General features: G+C 36.6%; 1 protein-coding gene across 2 annotated transcripts in view; it reads left to right on the top strand.

The window, feature by feature from the left end:
* The first annotated feature begins 6,510 nt into the window (after positions 1-6,510).
* The window catches only part of CDH6 (cadherin 6), a 119,610-nt gene continuing 110,882 nt past the window's right edge, over positions 6,511-15,238 (top strand). Inside the window, exon 1 of one of the 2 annotated variants that reach the window (XM_006907115.3) lies at positions 6,511-6,700. The gene's annotated coding sequence lies outside the window, so the exon portion shown is untranslated. Of the gene's footprint in view, positions 6,701-6,872; positions 6,961-15,238 lie in introns of those variants that run through there. The other variant, XM_015585732.2, reaches the window with a different exon arrangement.

The following is a 15,238-nucleotide window of genomic DNA, read 5'->3' as shown; positions in this document are numbered from 1 at the left end:
TTTGGTTGTTCTTTAAGACCATTATTCCAAATTAGAAATGGGAAGCAAGTTTAACAGAAAGGCCTTGCCTTTGTCCCCCTAGTGGCCGCACACAAAATAGCAAGGTAAAGAAAACAGAATAACTACTGGAGTAGAAAAATGTTTCAGGCATTCATTACACAGATAAACAAACTAAGGCCAAGAGACAAGGTGTTGGTCAAGACTACACAATTTTTCAGTAAACCACCAGCATATGAAAATATTTTCTGATATTTTGAATATTATGATGTCTGGAAAAGTATCCCAAAAATGGACTTAACTAAAGTTCTTTTAAAAATTTCCTTATCATTTGACATTCAGCAGCTTTTTCCCAGTTTTCTTTTTTTTCTAAGAGAGATAACAAATAGAGTTTCCCAAGGGTGAAGAGAAGACAGCTGTGACCAATAATTCTGCTTGTATCCTCTATGAAGGATTCCTTTTTGAGGAATGAAGGCTGCCCCTGAGGATCCAGAAGTATATAAAGATAGCTTTCCTCAAAGGCTAGTAAGAGTCAATGCATCCTGACAGATGGCCAAGGGCCCAGAATGAATAAGAAATAGAGATCAGGAAATAAATTAAACACAGATTTTTCTCAACTTTGGGATAGGTATCTAAAGTGAGGAAAAGAGTAGAAGTAGGTATGGGTTGAGTACACACATGGCAGAGAATAAAACTAAATTTTCTTGATTAGAGAGGTAATTACTTGGTTTTTCAGTAAGCTTTGTGTGGGCCCTAAAATTTAACAGAAGCACTTAAGGTTTTGTTTGGACATAAATACAGTAGAGAGTTGAAACCATTATCCAGGTATTTTGAGGCAAATAATAATGGAGATAGTGCATTTATCTTAAAATCAGAAAATCTGGACTACGTAGGTTTTGATCTATACACGTTACTGTGTATAGATTCCGCAGTAAATTCTGTGAATCTGTAAGCCCCTATATAGCTATTAAGAGTACAGGAAGTCACTTAAAATTGTGTTTGAAACTCAGCTGACTCATACTAACAGCGTGACCTTGAACAAATTACTTAACTCTACATTCCTCAGTTTCCTCTTCTGCAAAAAAGAATGATGATAATAATACCTAGCACATAGGCTGTCGCATGGATTAGATAAATACATGTAAAGAACAAGTAAATGGTACTTGTTACAGAAGGACAAATAACATGCAAAAAAATTTATTGTCCTTTTAAAAATATTGTTATGTTCCCATTTACTACGCGGTAAGCCCAAAGAGAAAACAGGGATATATGGTAAATGAAAGCTTTAGATTGGGTAATAGGAGACATGGGTAGTCCAGTCTTGGCCTCTACTGAGATTGGTGACTTCAGACAAAGCACTTAACCTGTGTGATCTTTCTTTCCTCACATACAAAAATAAGAAGTTTGGATCAAAATTCAAGAATCTCAAGTTTGACAAAGATGTGAAAGATCATTCAATCCCAAATCTGATGCTTGAGTTTATAACAAGTATTGGTCCAGTCTATCACTGAATGCCTTCAGGGATGGAACTCATGTCTATCCTGAAGCTGCCAGTACCTTTCATCTTGAATAGCACTAATAGCTTGAAAATTCCTCCATATGTTGAGCTGAAATCTACCATCTGCCTGTCATCAGATCTAAGAAGCCAATGGTAGTAAGTTGCACCACTACTCTATATGTCACTAAGAGACACTGCCAATTATAACATGACATGATGCTTTCTTATCATATCAATTGTAAAAGGCATCGAAATTTCAGAGATGTGAAAATATGAAAATCTGAGTATCTCTGAATCAAAGAAATACAGTATCTTCCAGTGGCTTCACCAGCTGATATTAATTGAAGCATCCATCCCATTAGAAGCCAGTCTAATTTCTTCCATAGGACAGTTCCTCAAGTATTTGAAGAGTGCTTATGGCCAACTTGAACCTTCTCTTTTCCAGTCTTACTGTCTTTAGCTTATAAGTATGATCTCATATCTATGAGCCATCTCCAGTTTCTGTCTAATGAATACATTATAGTTTATGTGAATCTCTATTTATTTATACATGTAAGCACTAAGCACTTCTTTAGGCACTATGAGATAAAATGATGACCAAACAGATAAATGCTCTACCTTCAATAATTCAATGAATATACAGTCTAACAGATGAAAAAGAACATGTAAACAATGAGGTCTAGATAAAGATGGTATTTTACAAAAAGCAATGGAAACACAAGAGGAGGGGCCAAGAGAGAGAAGACTATTTAAGTACAGTACCTAAGGAGGAACAGAGGGCTCTAGGTGGGGTCTGGTCTATCTTAAAGAAATACTTACACCTATACAGAGAATAATCTTCTTTCCTTCTTGTCTTCCTCTTTGTCTTCTTTCTGAAAAAAATTTGTGAAATTTTTTTGCTCTCATAATCTATAAAATCCCAAAATATTTTTGAACATGTGCTATTATATTGTCTCTCCCGCTCCAGCCCACCGCTATTCCTATCAAGTGCTTCTACAAGTGGGAGGGAGTTTAGTGGAATAAAGGGCATATTTTTCTCTCTGAATGGAAGTGTAGAGTATTCTGATTATTCTGGTCCATATCAGTTATTTAAAAGAATATACTAACATATTGCATATCCTCTTGATGAGCTATTTCTTCCAAACACAGAACATGCTTCTTCACTGGCACAGTACAGTCCACCAAATTTGAGTTGTACATACCTGATCGGGCAAATTTAGATTCTACCACAAAGCAGTGAATAAAAAAGAATTCAGCAAAAATTGAAGTCTACTCTACCTATTCTGAAATGCCCAGAGTACTAAAATGCTGTGTAAGTCAATAACATTTTGGTGCTGTGTGTTTATCTAATTTGGAAATCTCCTGGCTATTTGAATCTCCCTATAGTGATGAGTCAAATATAATGACCGAGAGGTAAATGTCTTAATGCATCCTGGGATCCAACCCATTTTTAAATACAGTATTGGAAACTCTCCCAGGATTAGAAAACCTGGATGAGCACACAAAGTTTGTGGATTTATTTTAGCTTGTATTGAGATGTCTACGGCTCTCACAAAAGTGGAATTCCATCGAGGTTTCCCATCTCCTTTGTTTCCTTTGTTTCAGTTCAATAATATCTAGAGTAGTTAAAATTCTTTTCCTCCTTAAGCATTGGTATGTGCATATGTGTGTGTGTGTGTATGTATGCCTGTGAGTGCATATCACACATGTACACACGCACAGAGGACGGAGGTGGGGAACAGGCACGCATTCCTCAGTAAAATTTGTCCACTTGTGCACATCCATGACAATTTAGTAATAAACATTGTAGTGTGTGCACTTTTTCTGGCAACAAATTTAAGTGTAAATTTTAGATGAAAGATTTGAACTGGTTGAATCAAAACCAGCCATGCCAAGATTCTTAATTAGGCACATGGTTTTAAAAGTGAACTTTTTCTTCTAATCAAGAATAATTGTTGATGATCATGAAAATGTTTTTATCAGGTAATCATTGCATACAGATGTATACTATTGAAAATAAAGTCAGAGAACTTGCAATTATTTATTTATATGCATCCCCATTATAAGGATAAGATAGCCTCTTAATCATCTGAAGAGAGATTTAGTGGAAGTTGAAAAATCCCTCATCAAAATTAATATCCCTAGTAATGGTCTATGAAGGAGTTTTTTTTTATTGACTTTGCAAGCTATAAAAAGAGAGAAGTACAAGTAATTTTTACGGAAGCATATAAAATAATGAAGTAGCCTAAAAACTGGTGATGAGATGCTTCAGCTCTACCAAATTACAAAACAAAACAAGAAGATATATAGAATGGCACCCTCTTTGAAATATCTTTTCAGGTCACGAGGACACTCCCTAGCGGATGCCCCTCCTTTTGGTCCTAGAGGAGCCAGTATGTAGGTAACCCTGCTGCCTCCTCCTGCCTCAGCAGATAGGTCCCGGGGAACACCTGACTAATCAGAGCTGCTTTCAAAGAAACTAGCAGTGTAGCAGAAAGAGAAACTCATTTCCAACAGGTGATCTCTGGAACTGTGGATGATGCTGCTTTGCCCTGGGGACTTAGAGACAGAGGAAGTAGGTGTGAAGGTAGACAAAACAGAAGCAGAAGCCTAGTAAAGAGAAGTAGCACCACAGGCAGTCTGCTGGTGGCTTCTTGGTGCCTGCTTCCAGGTCTTTCTGGAGGCCCTGAAGAATTTCCACTCGAGTTTCATGAGAAGACGCTACATGATGGTAGCAAAGACCCCATCGTTTGTTTAACTATCTCTAATTATCTTCTGTGACTTGCCAGCATGTTTTGGTGTGCCAGATGATGAACTGGAACAGTACTGATACGATACCAGGTAATCATTTAACCTTAGTAATGCTCAGTTCTTTATCTCTAAACTAATAAAATAATTCTGGATATTTACATCAATTATAGAAATAAAAATTAATAATTATTGTGGTACATGTTACTAGAAATTACACAAAAATTACACAAAAAAACTTTTTTTAGTATAAAAGTACTATCTTTTATGTAATTTAGTGCTGCCACTTGAACTGTTAGAAGCAAATTGATTGTTTATCCATTCTTAACAAAAAGTAGTTGTTTTAATCACCTTCGATATGTGGTTTAACGGAGTTTGAAGAATAGTATATTGCAAACAATTAGAGATTTCCTTTGTGAGATATTAACTAGTTCAATAGGTAGAATATCAACTTCACTATTATCCCATTTTGACCATAAAAATCAATTTGCATATCTTTCTATAAAAGGTAATCTTAAAATACTATTTTATTGGCATACTTAGAATTATATAATATAAATTATATGATTATATCTATTCACACACACACACCTGCACACAGTTTTATCAGTAATATTTCTGCCTCTTCTGCTTCCCAGGTTTGTTGCGTTTCACGTCTTATTTAACCTATGCCATCTCTTCATCAATCTGTTTCCTCTGTTCTTACAGGGGGAAAATATCTCACTGTTTGTTGTAAGAAGAACTGAAGAAAATATCTATGAAAGTATGCTGTAAGTAGTAAAGGACTATTCAAACATTAAGGAGCTAGTATTTCCAATTAAATGCATAAAAAATTCGTAATCTGAGGAATGGACTATGAATGAAAAGCAGCTTTTTCTGCCTATTCTTCCTCCACAAGAGTTTAAAGAGCTGCATGAAAATATGTTCAGCCTCTTTTTGTAAGTTGGTGGCAATTCTTCATTAGGGAAAGGTCTTTTCAAGAAAGAAACTCAAATTCTTTCCATCTTCCATGTGTAGAACATCTGTGCTAAAACCATTCCATGCACACTTCTTTGAAGCACTGACTGCCTAGAGGAAATACTTTGATTTGGGCTTTATTTAAATGCCTGAACTTCTGTTAGAGAAACAAAAGATTTTCTAGTAAGAGCTCAGTTGGGAAGGAGACCAACCTCCAACCAATTTAACCACTCAGAGGCCAAAGTAGCCTGGAATTTGTTTTAGAGCACCATGCAATGGAGACCTCCCCATGAACTTGAAGCAGACACAAACAGCTGGTTTGGGATTCTGCTGACCCCTGGTGCAATCACTGCCGTAATTAGATTTAATTTTCCGAATCCAACTGTGCTTGACTCCATCATGTCTACATCTCCTATGCAGAAAACCATTACTCTCATTTAATAATACTTTGACATGTTTAAGATTTTTGCAGCTTAGTTTCCTAATATTACAAATTACTTTTTTATAACTGTAAATATAGCTACTCAAACTGCTATATGTGCCAGAGTTTAATTTATCCTACTTCAAGAACTTTTCTGAAAGATCGTAAACCGTTTAGCAGACCTTGTCATTATACACCTCTTCTGTAAGTCTTTTGTATCCTTGTATTAACTCACTTAGAAAGATAGAATCAGCCATAAGTCATGGTAAGCCTGAAGGGTGTCTAGGTTGCATTTGTATCTATAAACACAGGAAAGCATGTCTTCATGCTACAACATCCTGAGGTTGCTCACTCTGAAAGAGTAACAGAGATCACAGGACTATGTAAAAACCTGTCTTCCTGGCAGAAGAGAAGGAAAGACACTTCTGAATCTATGTCTGCTTGCGTCTGGAGAACGCCTGTTTATGTTGTAAAGAAAAGCCACCGGTACTGTTATCTCAGGAGACTGGGTTTGTTTTATATGTCTGCATGTTATGCATGCTATAACACGAAGCTGGCCAACTGATAGAGGAGGAACTGTGTCCCTGGGAATTGCAAATGCTCAGTCGCTAAAAAAAAAAAAAAAATCAGACCCTTGCTGCTAATAGCACAGTGAGCCTTTTGATAGTATAAAAGAGATAACAGACGGAGTCACATAAGTTCTGCGTGTGTCTTAACCCCCCAAAAAATAATAAAGGAAAATAAAGAGAAGCCTAGGGCTGAGGGAGCGTTACAAGGAGCGAATTGCTCAGGACTTCAAACACAGGGAGTCATTCTGTCAAGGGGAGGGGGCGGGTGGGGGCAGGCACTGGGCCTCTCTAACAAAGTCCTCCTCTCTTTGCTCCCTCCCACTTCATTCACTTGCAAATCAGTGTGTGCCCACAAGAGCCAGCTCTCCCAAGCCCCATAACCTTCCCATCCCAAGAGCTGCAGTTTCAGCCGCGGCAGCAAGAACCGCAGAGCAGGCAAGCACAGCGGAGGAGGCACGAGCAGCCTGAGCGGGTGGCAGGGTCTCCCCGGGAGCAGGAAGGCAAGCAGAGGTGGGTTCAGTCTCTTTCTGCGGCGGTGGTAGTGGTTTGTGCATGCCTTTTCTGATTTTTAATTCTGTAGCTTCGATGGAAGCCAATCAGCGAGAGAGCCCTCTCCGCCCGGTGGGTGCCGCACGCTGGAGTTGGGAGGGAGGCTTGCAAGCCTGGGTCCTGGCGGGCGCGTGGGTCTGGCTACGCCGGCAGTGCTGCTGCCGCTGCCCAAGACGGGCGCTGCTTCCCGGGGAGCCTGGGCGCAGCTCCTCCGCCTTCTGGTAAGGCTGATCCACGGTGGGGCTGGCTGGGGGCATATGCAACGGGGCGGCCGGGAAGAACTCGCTGCCTTTCTCTCCGCTGGCAGAGTCTGCTAGGGGAGCGCCGGCATTTGCAAAGTTGGCTGGTTAATTACCAAGGGCGCTGGTGTGCACAGGGGACCCGCGGAGCTGTTTGGGGCTTGATTTATTTTCACCTGCCCATAGCATAAGGGTCTATGCGAGGACTGTTTTGGCTGAGTTACGTTTCTTGGCTTTGGAGTAAAGCAGTAAATCGGGTAGCTTGAAAACTCCTGAATGTTCCCAATAAGGAAAACTTAAGGTAAAGAGATGATTTGGCTCAGAGAAGGAGCTAAAGAAAACTGTTAGCTCGCTCGTTCGGGGCAATGCCTGCCAGCTCGCATAGGACAGAAATGCTTAGGTTGCAAGGAAAGTCTTACACTGGACTCCAAAAATGGAGCACACTGTCCAGGGAAAAGTCATGTGGAAAACACAGCTTGCTCGTGCTCTCATGGCTGGCCAGGCACAAAGCTGGCGTATAATGCCTCCACGGACTGAAAAGCAGAGCCAGTGCGCCTGGTGTTAGATGTCCGATGCAGGAAAAGTGAAGCCCTCAATGTGTTAATCCCGAGTTTAATAAAAAGGGACATTGCAATGTTGTGTACTGCAGCAGTTGCTGAGCTGGGATTACTTCTTCCGTAGTTAGATATTCTGCTAAGAGTTATCAGAGATCTTGAGGTGGGAGATGCTGGAGAGGTCAGCGTGGCGCTGAGAAGTGTTGTCACTGCTGCAATAAAATCCATATTTTATGGGGAGTTACATGCAGGTCCCCTTTAGTGCAAGGAGCTGTTCACCGGAGTTAACTACTGAGAACATTTAAGAACCAAGAAGTTTAATCATCTGGAATAGCCACACATTTCTCTATCCCTCTCTCATTTTTTTTTGTAAAGACATTTTAATTATAATATTCTCACTAATGAGGTGTATCGAGCCCATGTCTCTTCCAATCTTCACTTTCACTTACTGAAGTACATAATGTGGGCAAAAAAGAGGTTTTTCCTATAAGAATGTTGCTGGACTAGCTGGTGCTTACATGTATGGCTGCTCTGGAGGGGTGCGCATGCAAACTATGGGCTTCCTGAGTGTTCATTACCCAGGACGTGCAAACTCCTCCATGTGTTGGAAAAGGAACACAGGGATATGTGCCTAGTTAGCGCACAACTCTGAAAATGAAAAGCAAACATGCTTATGCAAATGGTGGCCCAGGATTGCTGATTTCTTTTCTTTTCTTGATAATGCCTTTACCTGGAAAGAAAAACCTTTAGGATTCTACTTTAGGAGAAAAAAATCTCTTCCATTTTAGCTCGAGCATCACCCTTAGCATAATAGCACTCGCATGGCTCTGTATTTGCTGTTTTAGAGAGCCGGAAAACAAATTGTGTGAAGGAAGGGGGTATGATCAAGCAGATATCTTCATTACCTCATAAGGAAGAGGGCAAAGTTTATGCCAAAAGCCAGATTTTCAATACAGAGCCTGAAAACTTAAAAGAAACCCAACAATTTACTGGAAAATACAATCACACAGAATTACATCTCACCCATTTTTGCTCTTTGGTGTGTTCTAATTAAAAAGGTATTGGGGGGAAAATAAAAAGCAGATCTTTTCTACCTATTTTGATAGTTCATGGCATACTTTCGAAGCAGAGGAAATAACCAATTTCTGCAAAAAAGCATGAGCAGCAGAAGCACATTTTTGAAGGAAAATGGCAATGGTTTGGTTCTACTATACGTCTACAATTATCTTTTGCTGCCATTATAAGTAAGTGACTGACTGGTGGCTCCACAGGGACTTTTAGTCCCTTTACTATCTGGCTTTTACATCAATTTACTGCAATTACATTTCTTAATGCTAACTCTGTAAAGATAATATATAGAAACAAAATCATTTTCTACCAAGTTGCCTACTATCAGAAAATATGTATTTTACCTCCTCCACCCACCACTTTCATCAGTTTTACAAGTAAAAACTTACTCTGAGGCACTCTTCCTTTTTATGAAAAAAAACTTATCTTGCAAAATACTGCTCTGAAATACCTGAAACAGCTAACTAAAATTTGTAGAAGACACAACTACCGTTCCAGACCATCAAATGATACTTTCTTATTGCAAATGCTTCAATAACTTAGAACAAGTTCTTAATATCTAATTAGAGCTAATTGAGTGACTGTCCCATATAGGAATAAAAAAGAGATAAAATGTGATATTCTGAATAAAACAATGTATCTTCCCGAGGAAGTGAAACATGTGGTCCCCCCTTCTGGCCCTTACTTGCTTTGCAATCATAAATGCCAACTTACTAAGGCAACTTACTCTTTTGAACTGTCGAAACTTTTTTTAGTTGGAAGGGACCTCTAGCGGGTCAGTCACTTCATGCATTTCTCCCTGTAGTTCAGTTGCATCAAGGATTTTGTTGTCTAAGATAATAAGCACATGACAGCTTTTTTTTTTTTTTCACAGACAAGTTTGTATTTTCTAATTTTTTCTATCTTGACATTCAAGCTAGGTCAAAATCATTATTATTGCTATCAGTTGTATAGTTCCTCTAATTTAAGGAACTCAAGAATATCTGCATAGTTTTCTGGGAATCCAGACTTATGGTAACTTATCTATGATTCCAAATAAAAGCAATAGCAAACTAGTTGTATAGTTCCTCTAATTTAAGGAACTCAAGAATATCTGCATAGTTTTCTGGGAATCCAGACTTATGGTAACTTATCTATGATTCCAAATAAAAGCAATAGCCAACTAATAAGAATTTTACCACCATCAATATAAGATTTTCCTTATTTCTGACCTTACCAAGACTGTACTTCCTTCATTCACATTTACCCGATAATAATAGGCATTTTAGCTATAACTCAAAAAGTTCCACGTGAAGAACCCCCGCCACTAGAGAAATACTTGCAGAAAAAAATTTAACCTTTCACAGACCCATGAGCATTCACAAGTTGTACTAAACAAGGCTTCCAATTTAAAGAAGTCCCCATTCAAATATGCATATATTAAAAGTCCAAAAACTGTTTAGATGCAAATGTCACCCTTTTTCTAGGAGGTGTTTTTTGTTTGTAAGGCTATGTTATTTCTCTTTGATATATCACAACACATTTTAGGTAACCTACTTCTTAAAAAACTCAGTTACTTAAAGTAAGATAAGTTCTATGGGAGTGAATCAGCTTCTTCTAACAGTCTGCAGGTTTCAACTTCTAATTTAAAAATCTGTTCTAAAGTTTGAAATGTGTTCCAAATGAGATAACATCCGCAGAAGCCAGTTGCCTTATGCTGCTTGCTTAGTCACGGCAGCCCATTCTTTGGGGTCGATCAGAATTAGGGTCTCGTTTAAAAATAATGAACAGTGACTCAGTCTGAATTGCATTTTTTTAATAGCATTTCAGCCTAGCTAGTGTCTACTAAGCTTACCTTATTTGCTTCGCAAAAAGGTGAAAATGTAGATAATCAAAACTTCTCTGGTTTCAAATTTTTTTCTGAATAACGATTCTAAATACGAAGACTCAAGAACATCATGCTAATAGGAAAATTGCTAAAAGAATAAAATACATAGAGCACCCAGCTGTAACACTATTCCAATAAAATTAGAGAATATAGAATGTAGGACTTGGGTTGTTTCTTTTTCTCTTCATTCTTTCATCTTTTTTCCTCCTACATTGGGATTTTTATTCTGTTTTGAAGACAGATGAGAAGTTGAGGCATTTTTCTGGATCTAACCAGTAATATTTTTGTTTGAGCGTTCCTCCTACGAAGTTTATCTGGCCTACACTTCCAAAATTCCTATTCCTAGGAATGCTCTCTTTTTCAAAACAGTCATATGAGAAACTTCAGGTTCTCCCTAATTAACTATAGAGCCAAATGTATATAGCCTTTGTAAACCCATAATTCACAAAGTAAGAAGGTAAGGTAAGGGGAAAAGTACAAATAACTCTTCAAAAAGGTGATGCACCTTCACTTACTACAAAAGAAAAATGGAGTAAAGTTCTTTAAGCCAAAATGGCTGGGTCAGACGGGACCAGATACAGCCAGTACTCTAGCTGCTTAAGACTTTTACTTTGCTTCATCTGTTTAATATCTTTACACTAACAGTGTTGGGTGCTCATTTCTTCTATTAATCAGATCCTCTTGCTGAGATTTATAGGAGAAAGAGCTTAATTGAAGCCAGAATGTAACTATTAAATTGGATGTAAAGTATAAATGGGCAGCATTTATACTTTATACAATATGCGGTGCTATCTTGTAGACAAGAATAACTTATAAAGATGAAGAATATAAAGCTAGCCACTACAGAGAGTACGGTTTATTTTCATATTTTATCACTTGAAAAAGCACTGTGTTTTTCTCTTTCTATAATTTCCCAAATTGGTTAGATCATCCAAAAGATGGTCAGGAGACCTAACAAGTTATAGGAAGAAAAAATTAAACTGAGGTGTCCAAGTGAGTAAAATGAAAAGAGATAAGGAAGTGAATTTTTACATAAGAGGGAAACATAAGAATAGCCTTAGAATCAAAGTTGCCATTTTTACACAAGGTACATTTTCTACTTTATAAATACTGCTACTATTAAATACAACTTTATAAACACAATCACATTGTTAACTTGTTTATAAACCCTACACTTCTCCAACATGGAATGAAAATTTGAAAATTATCCTTAAAAAAAAAAATCGCCACCTAAAAGAAATGATCCAGCATGGATCATAAAATAACCACAGGAGCAGGTTTTTAAAAAAGTGGTCTGAACTCTCATGAGAATCAAAGTAAGAAGTTTTTTTTAGTGCCTTGAAGAATGTCAACTCTTTTCCTTCTATTATCTTTATTGTACTACAAGCTAAATAGATAAACTGTGTGTCCTTCTGACACCTGCAACCCAAAGTATACAAAAGATATACTGACCAAATATGTCGCCCATTTGAATCCTATATGTGGCATATCAAAATGAAAGACAACAAGAAAGACAGCCCACCCCACCTGATAACAAATATGGCAAATATATAAATATAAATATATAAATGTATAAATATAAATATATAAATATATATATTTAGTCAAGATAAAAAAGTGACCAGTAGGCTCAGAATTTTTATATACCCAAATAATAATGATTATAAAGTAAATAAAAATAAACTTTACCGAGTTTTTCTACATGTGACACATTAAGTATTTTATGTGCATTCTATATAGTAATAGTTACTCAATAGGTCAAAAGGAAAATGTTATACTTGTATCCTCTTTATCTCTCTTTTGGTTTGAATTTCCAAGGAACTTCTGTTTGAGCCAAGCATTTTATGAATGTGCTGCTAACTAACACTTGTGATATCTTAGAAGCAAAAGTGTGACTCTCTCTGAGAAATACAGAACAGCAGAGGGCATAGGAATGATTTGATTATTTTGACCACAGAAATGCAGATTTTAAGGCTGAGGAAAATGTAGGTTTTTCATTTTTGAAAAACCATTTTCAAGCATGCAATAGAGTTTATAATTGTAGTAAAAAGGACTGTGTGGGCCATTTGAGCATAATAATGGACTTTTTATATGAGAATAAATTAGCTCCTCCCACTTAAATGAGAGCCTTATGTTGGAGGGAGTACTGCAGGAAGGTAGCTTAAAATGACAGTGACGTATTTAATTGGCATACGTATTTAACTGGCAAGGGGAACTCCTCACAGCACCCTCTGAGGGCATCTGTTCTTTCTCGGCACATTAACATATTTACTACGTACATAGCATTTGGGACTGTGGGAAGAGTTGAGTAAGACTATATTTATTTCCATCCTTATCTGATGGATAAAAATAATTATTTTCTTATTTTGTAAACACAATTTTGTCGTTTCATTACCATCACAGTTCAGTATTTGTTCTGAATGATTTCTTTACAAAGTAAAATCTCACAAAAAAATAATTAATAAAGGAAATAATTAAAAGTAAAAAAAAAAAAGCAAAGAAGGAAGGAAGGAAGGAAGGAAGGAAGGAAGGAAGGAAGGAATCCTCTTGATACAGTAATATTATATATGGTTGGCATTGACGAGCCATTTCCATTAAACTCTATTCTACTGCCACCATTCAAAAAGTCATGTAGTTAATCCAGCCTTCAAGGAGAGTTTGAAAATTAGAAGTACTTAGAGAATGTGAGACACAGAAAGGAGCTTAGAGATGACTTTACCCAATAGCCATTGCTTACATTTGAGATAATTGATGACCAAAGATATGAAGTGACTTGTCAGTGGATGTCTAAATACATTTTGTTCTTTTATCTGTATCTCTCTCCTGTAACTTAACTTGTAGTTGTTAAGTGTTATTGCTTTTTACCATCTCCACTTATTTCTGGTATTAAATATTAAAGATGAAATGTAAACCTACAATATTGTTATTTATAAATATGCTATGAAAGAGTACACATGGAAACTTACAGAGAAAATACACAGACTTCTTTAAGAATTTCATGTGTTCATACTATTTTGTAAAGCTCCTGTTGCAAAGAATTTAAATTGTCCTTTGAAATTTTGACCAGTACTTGGGGGACACATGGTAAAATTTAGGTTTTTTTTGTTTTATTTGTAATGGCCTGATGGCAATTCTGAGTGAGCTTTATTTAAATCAGTGATACCCCAGGCTAGCCAAACTCATGTCCCTCTTTAAAAAAAAAAAAAAGTTTACTGACTGCTCAGTGGTCAGATATGAAAAATGATAACAACTTATTGAGTTTTTCAAAAATCTCAATTTATTTAATTTAAAGGACTCAGACAGTGAACATCTTACTTCTTTGGAGTTAAAATGTCAATTGTTTCATGAAAGAGTATGGATAGATTATGTTGTTCCCTTGCCAAAACTGAAATCTGGCAAGCAACCCAATGTCATCCTCCTCCCTTAAAAAAAAAAAAAAAAAAAAAGTACTACTAATGTTCCATGAAATCCAAAAGTCTAAGGACCACTGGGTTAGATAATGAATAACTTCATGATGAGTAATGATTGACCTAGTTCTCGTCCATCTTATTTGGATGAATGAAAAGTTAAGGGGAATTATAATGACATTTAAAACAGCCAAAACAACAAACTAAAGTCATTCAATCAAAAGGTATCTTTTGATCCCTTAATTAAACCAAATAGAGATTAATACTAATACTTGGAATACTAATATAATCTTTGCCTATATTGAAAAGACCTCTAAAAAGGTGCTTTGCAAAGCTTATGGCCAGAATGTGCCATAAACAATAAACGTGCCCACTTGTTTACACAGTGGATTATTCAGTAAAAATCAGTTTTAAATTTACATATCTCTAACTTGATAAGTTAAAGAAAATTCAGCTCAACTTAACCATATACATTGTAAAAGGGGTGTCTTTTTTCCCTAAAAGTGAACTTTATACAACTGTGGACAAATTTTCTAAAGTGTTGATTTGTATTTTAAAGTATGCATTTTTACTTTAAAAAGCAATTGTCTTCTAGCATATCATATAGATTTCGGTCATAAAAATTAGCTTATCATATTTTTAGCAAAGCTTAAACCTCCTTTGCAGGATTTTAAAAAAAGAGAGAGTTTCATTAATCTACTATGATCCATTTTATAAAATGTTTGAAACTGCTCAACTTCACGAAGTCAAGTAAAATATTCTAAGCTCTCCTTAGCAACAGGTTCTAATTTAACACAGATCAAAATAGTGTGGTTAGAGTAAGTAATCACCAATGCATAATGATAAAATCCACCAAGCCTGTTATGTTATTGCCAAATCGTAAATTGAACTAAGTAGAGCTACTATATCTCCCAGCAATTATTCTCATATTAAACTACTTGTTTAAAAGTATCTAGTTGAGATTTCATCAGTGTTTCATAGAGAATTTAATTCTATGAGGAAGATCTTAAGATAAACTTCAGTGCCACAGTTTCGCTCTTTTTCTGACTTATATCTCCCTTTTAATCAAAAAATAGATGTTTGGGTCAGATCTTAAGACCGCAGAATAAAGGGGTCACTTAGTGATTCATGTCATCAAGAAGAGGTAGTCCCAAACCTTAAGGTCCAGAAAGTACAATCTCTGCAATAATTTTTGCATTCAAAGTACATTTACCTACAGGTAAACTGCCTTTAAAATAAGTACTGACATGCCAAATATGGGCCTCATGTTTTAAAATTTTGTCTCCTGATACTTCCTTTACTCCCTCAAGTTTGCTTTAAATTTGCAGATACCACGTTCCACCATATCTTTCCAAATAGCACCA

This window comes from Pteropus alecto, unplaced genomic scaffold (assembly GCF_000325575.1).
Source record: "Pteropus alecto unplaced genomic scaffold, ASM32557v1 scaffold152, whole genome shotgun sequence".
NCBI classification, from domain to species: domain Eukaryota; kingdom Metazoa; phylum Chordata; class Mammalia; order Chiroptera; family Pteropodidae; genus Pteropus; species Pteropus alecto.
Note: the sequence above shows the minus strand (reverse complement) of the source record. Positions and strands in the feature narration are given on the sequence as shown.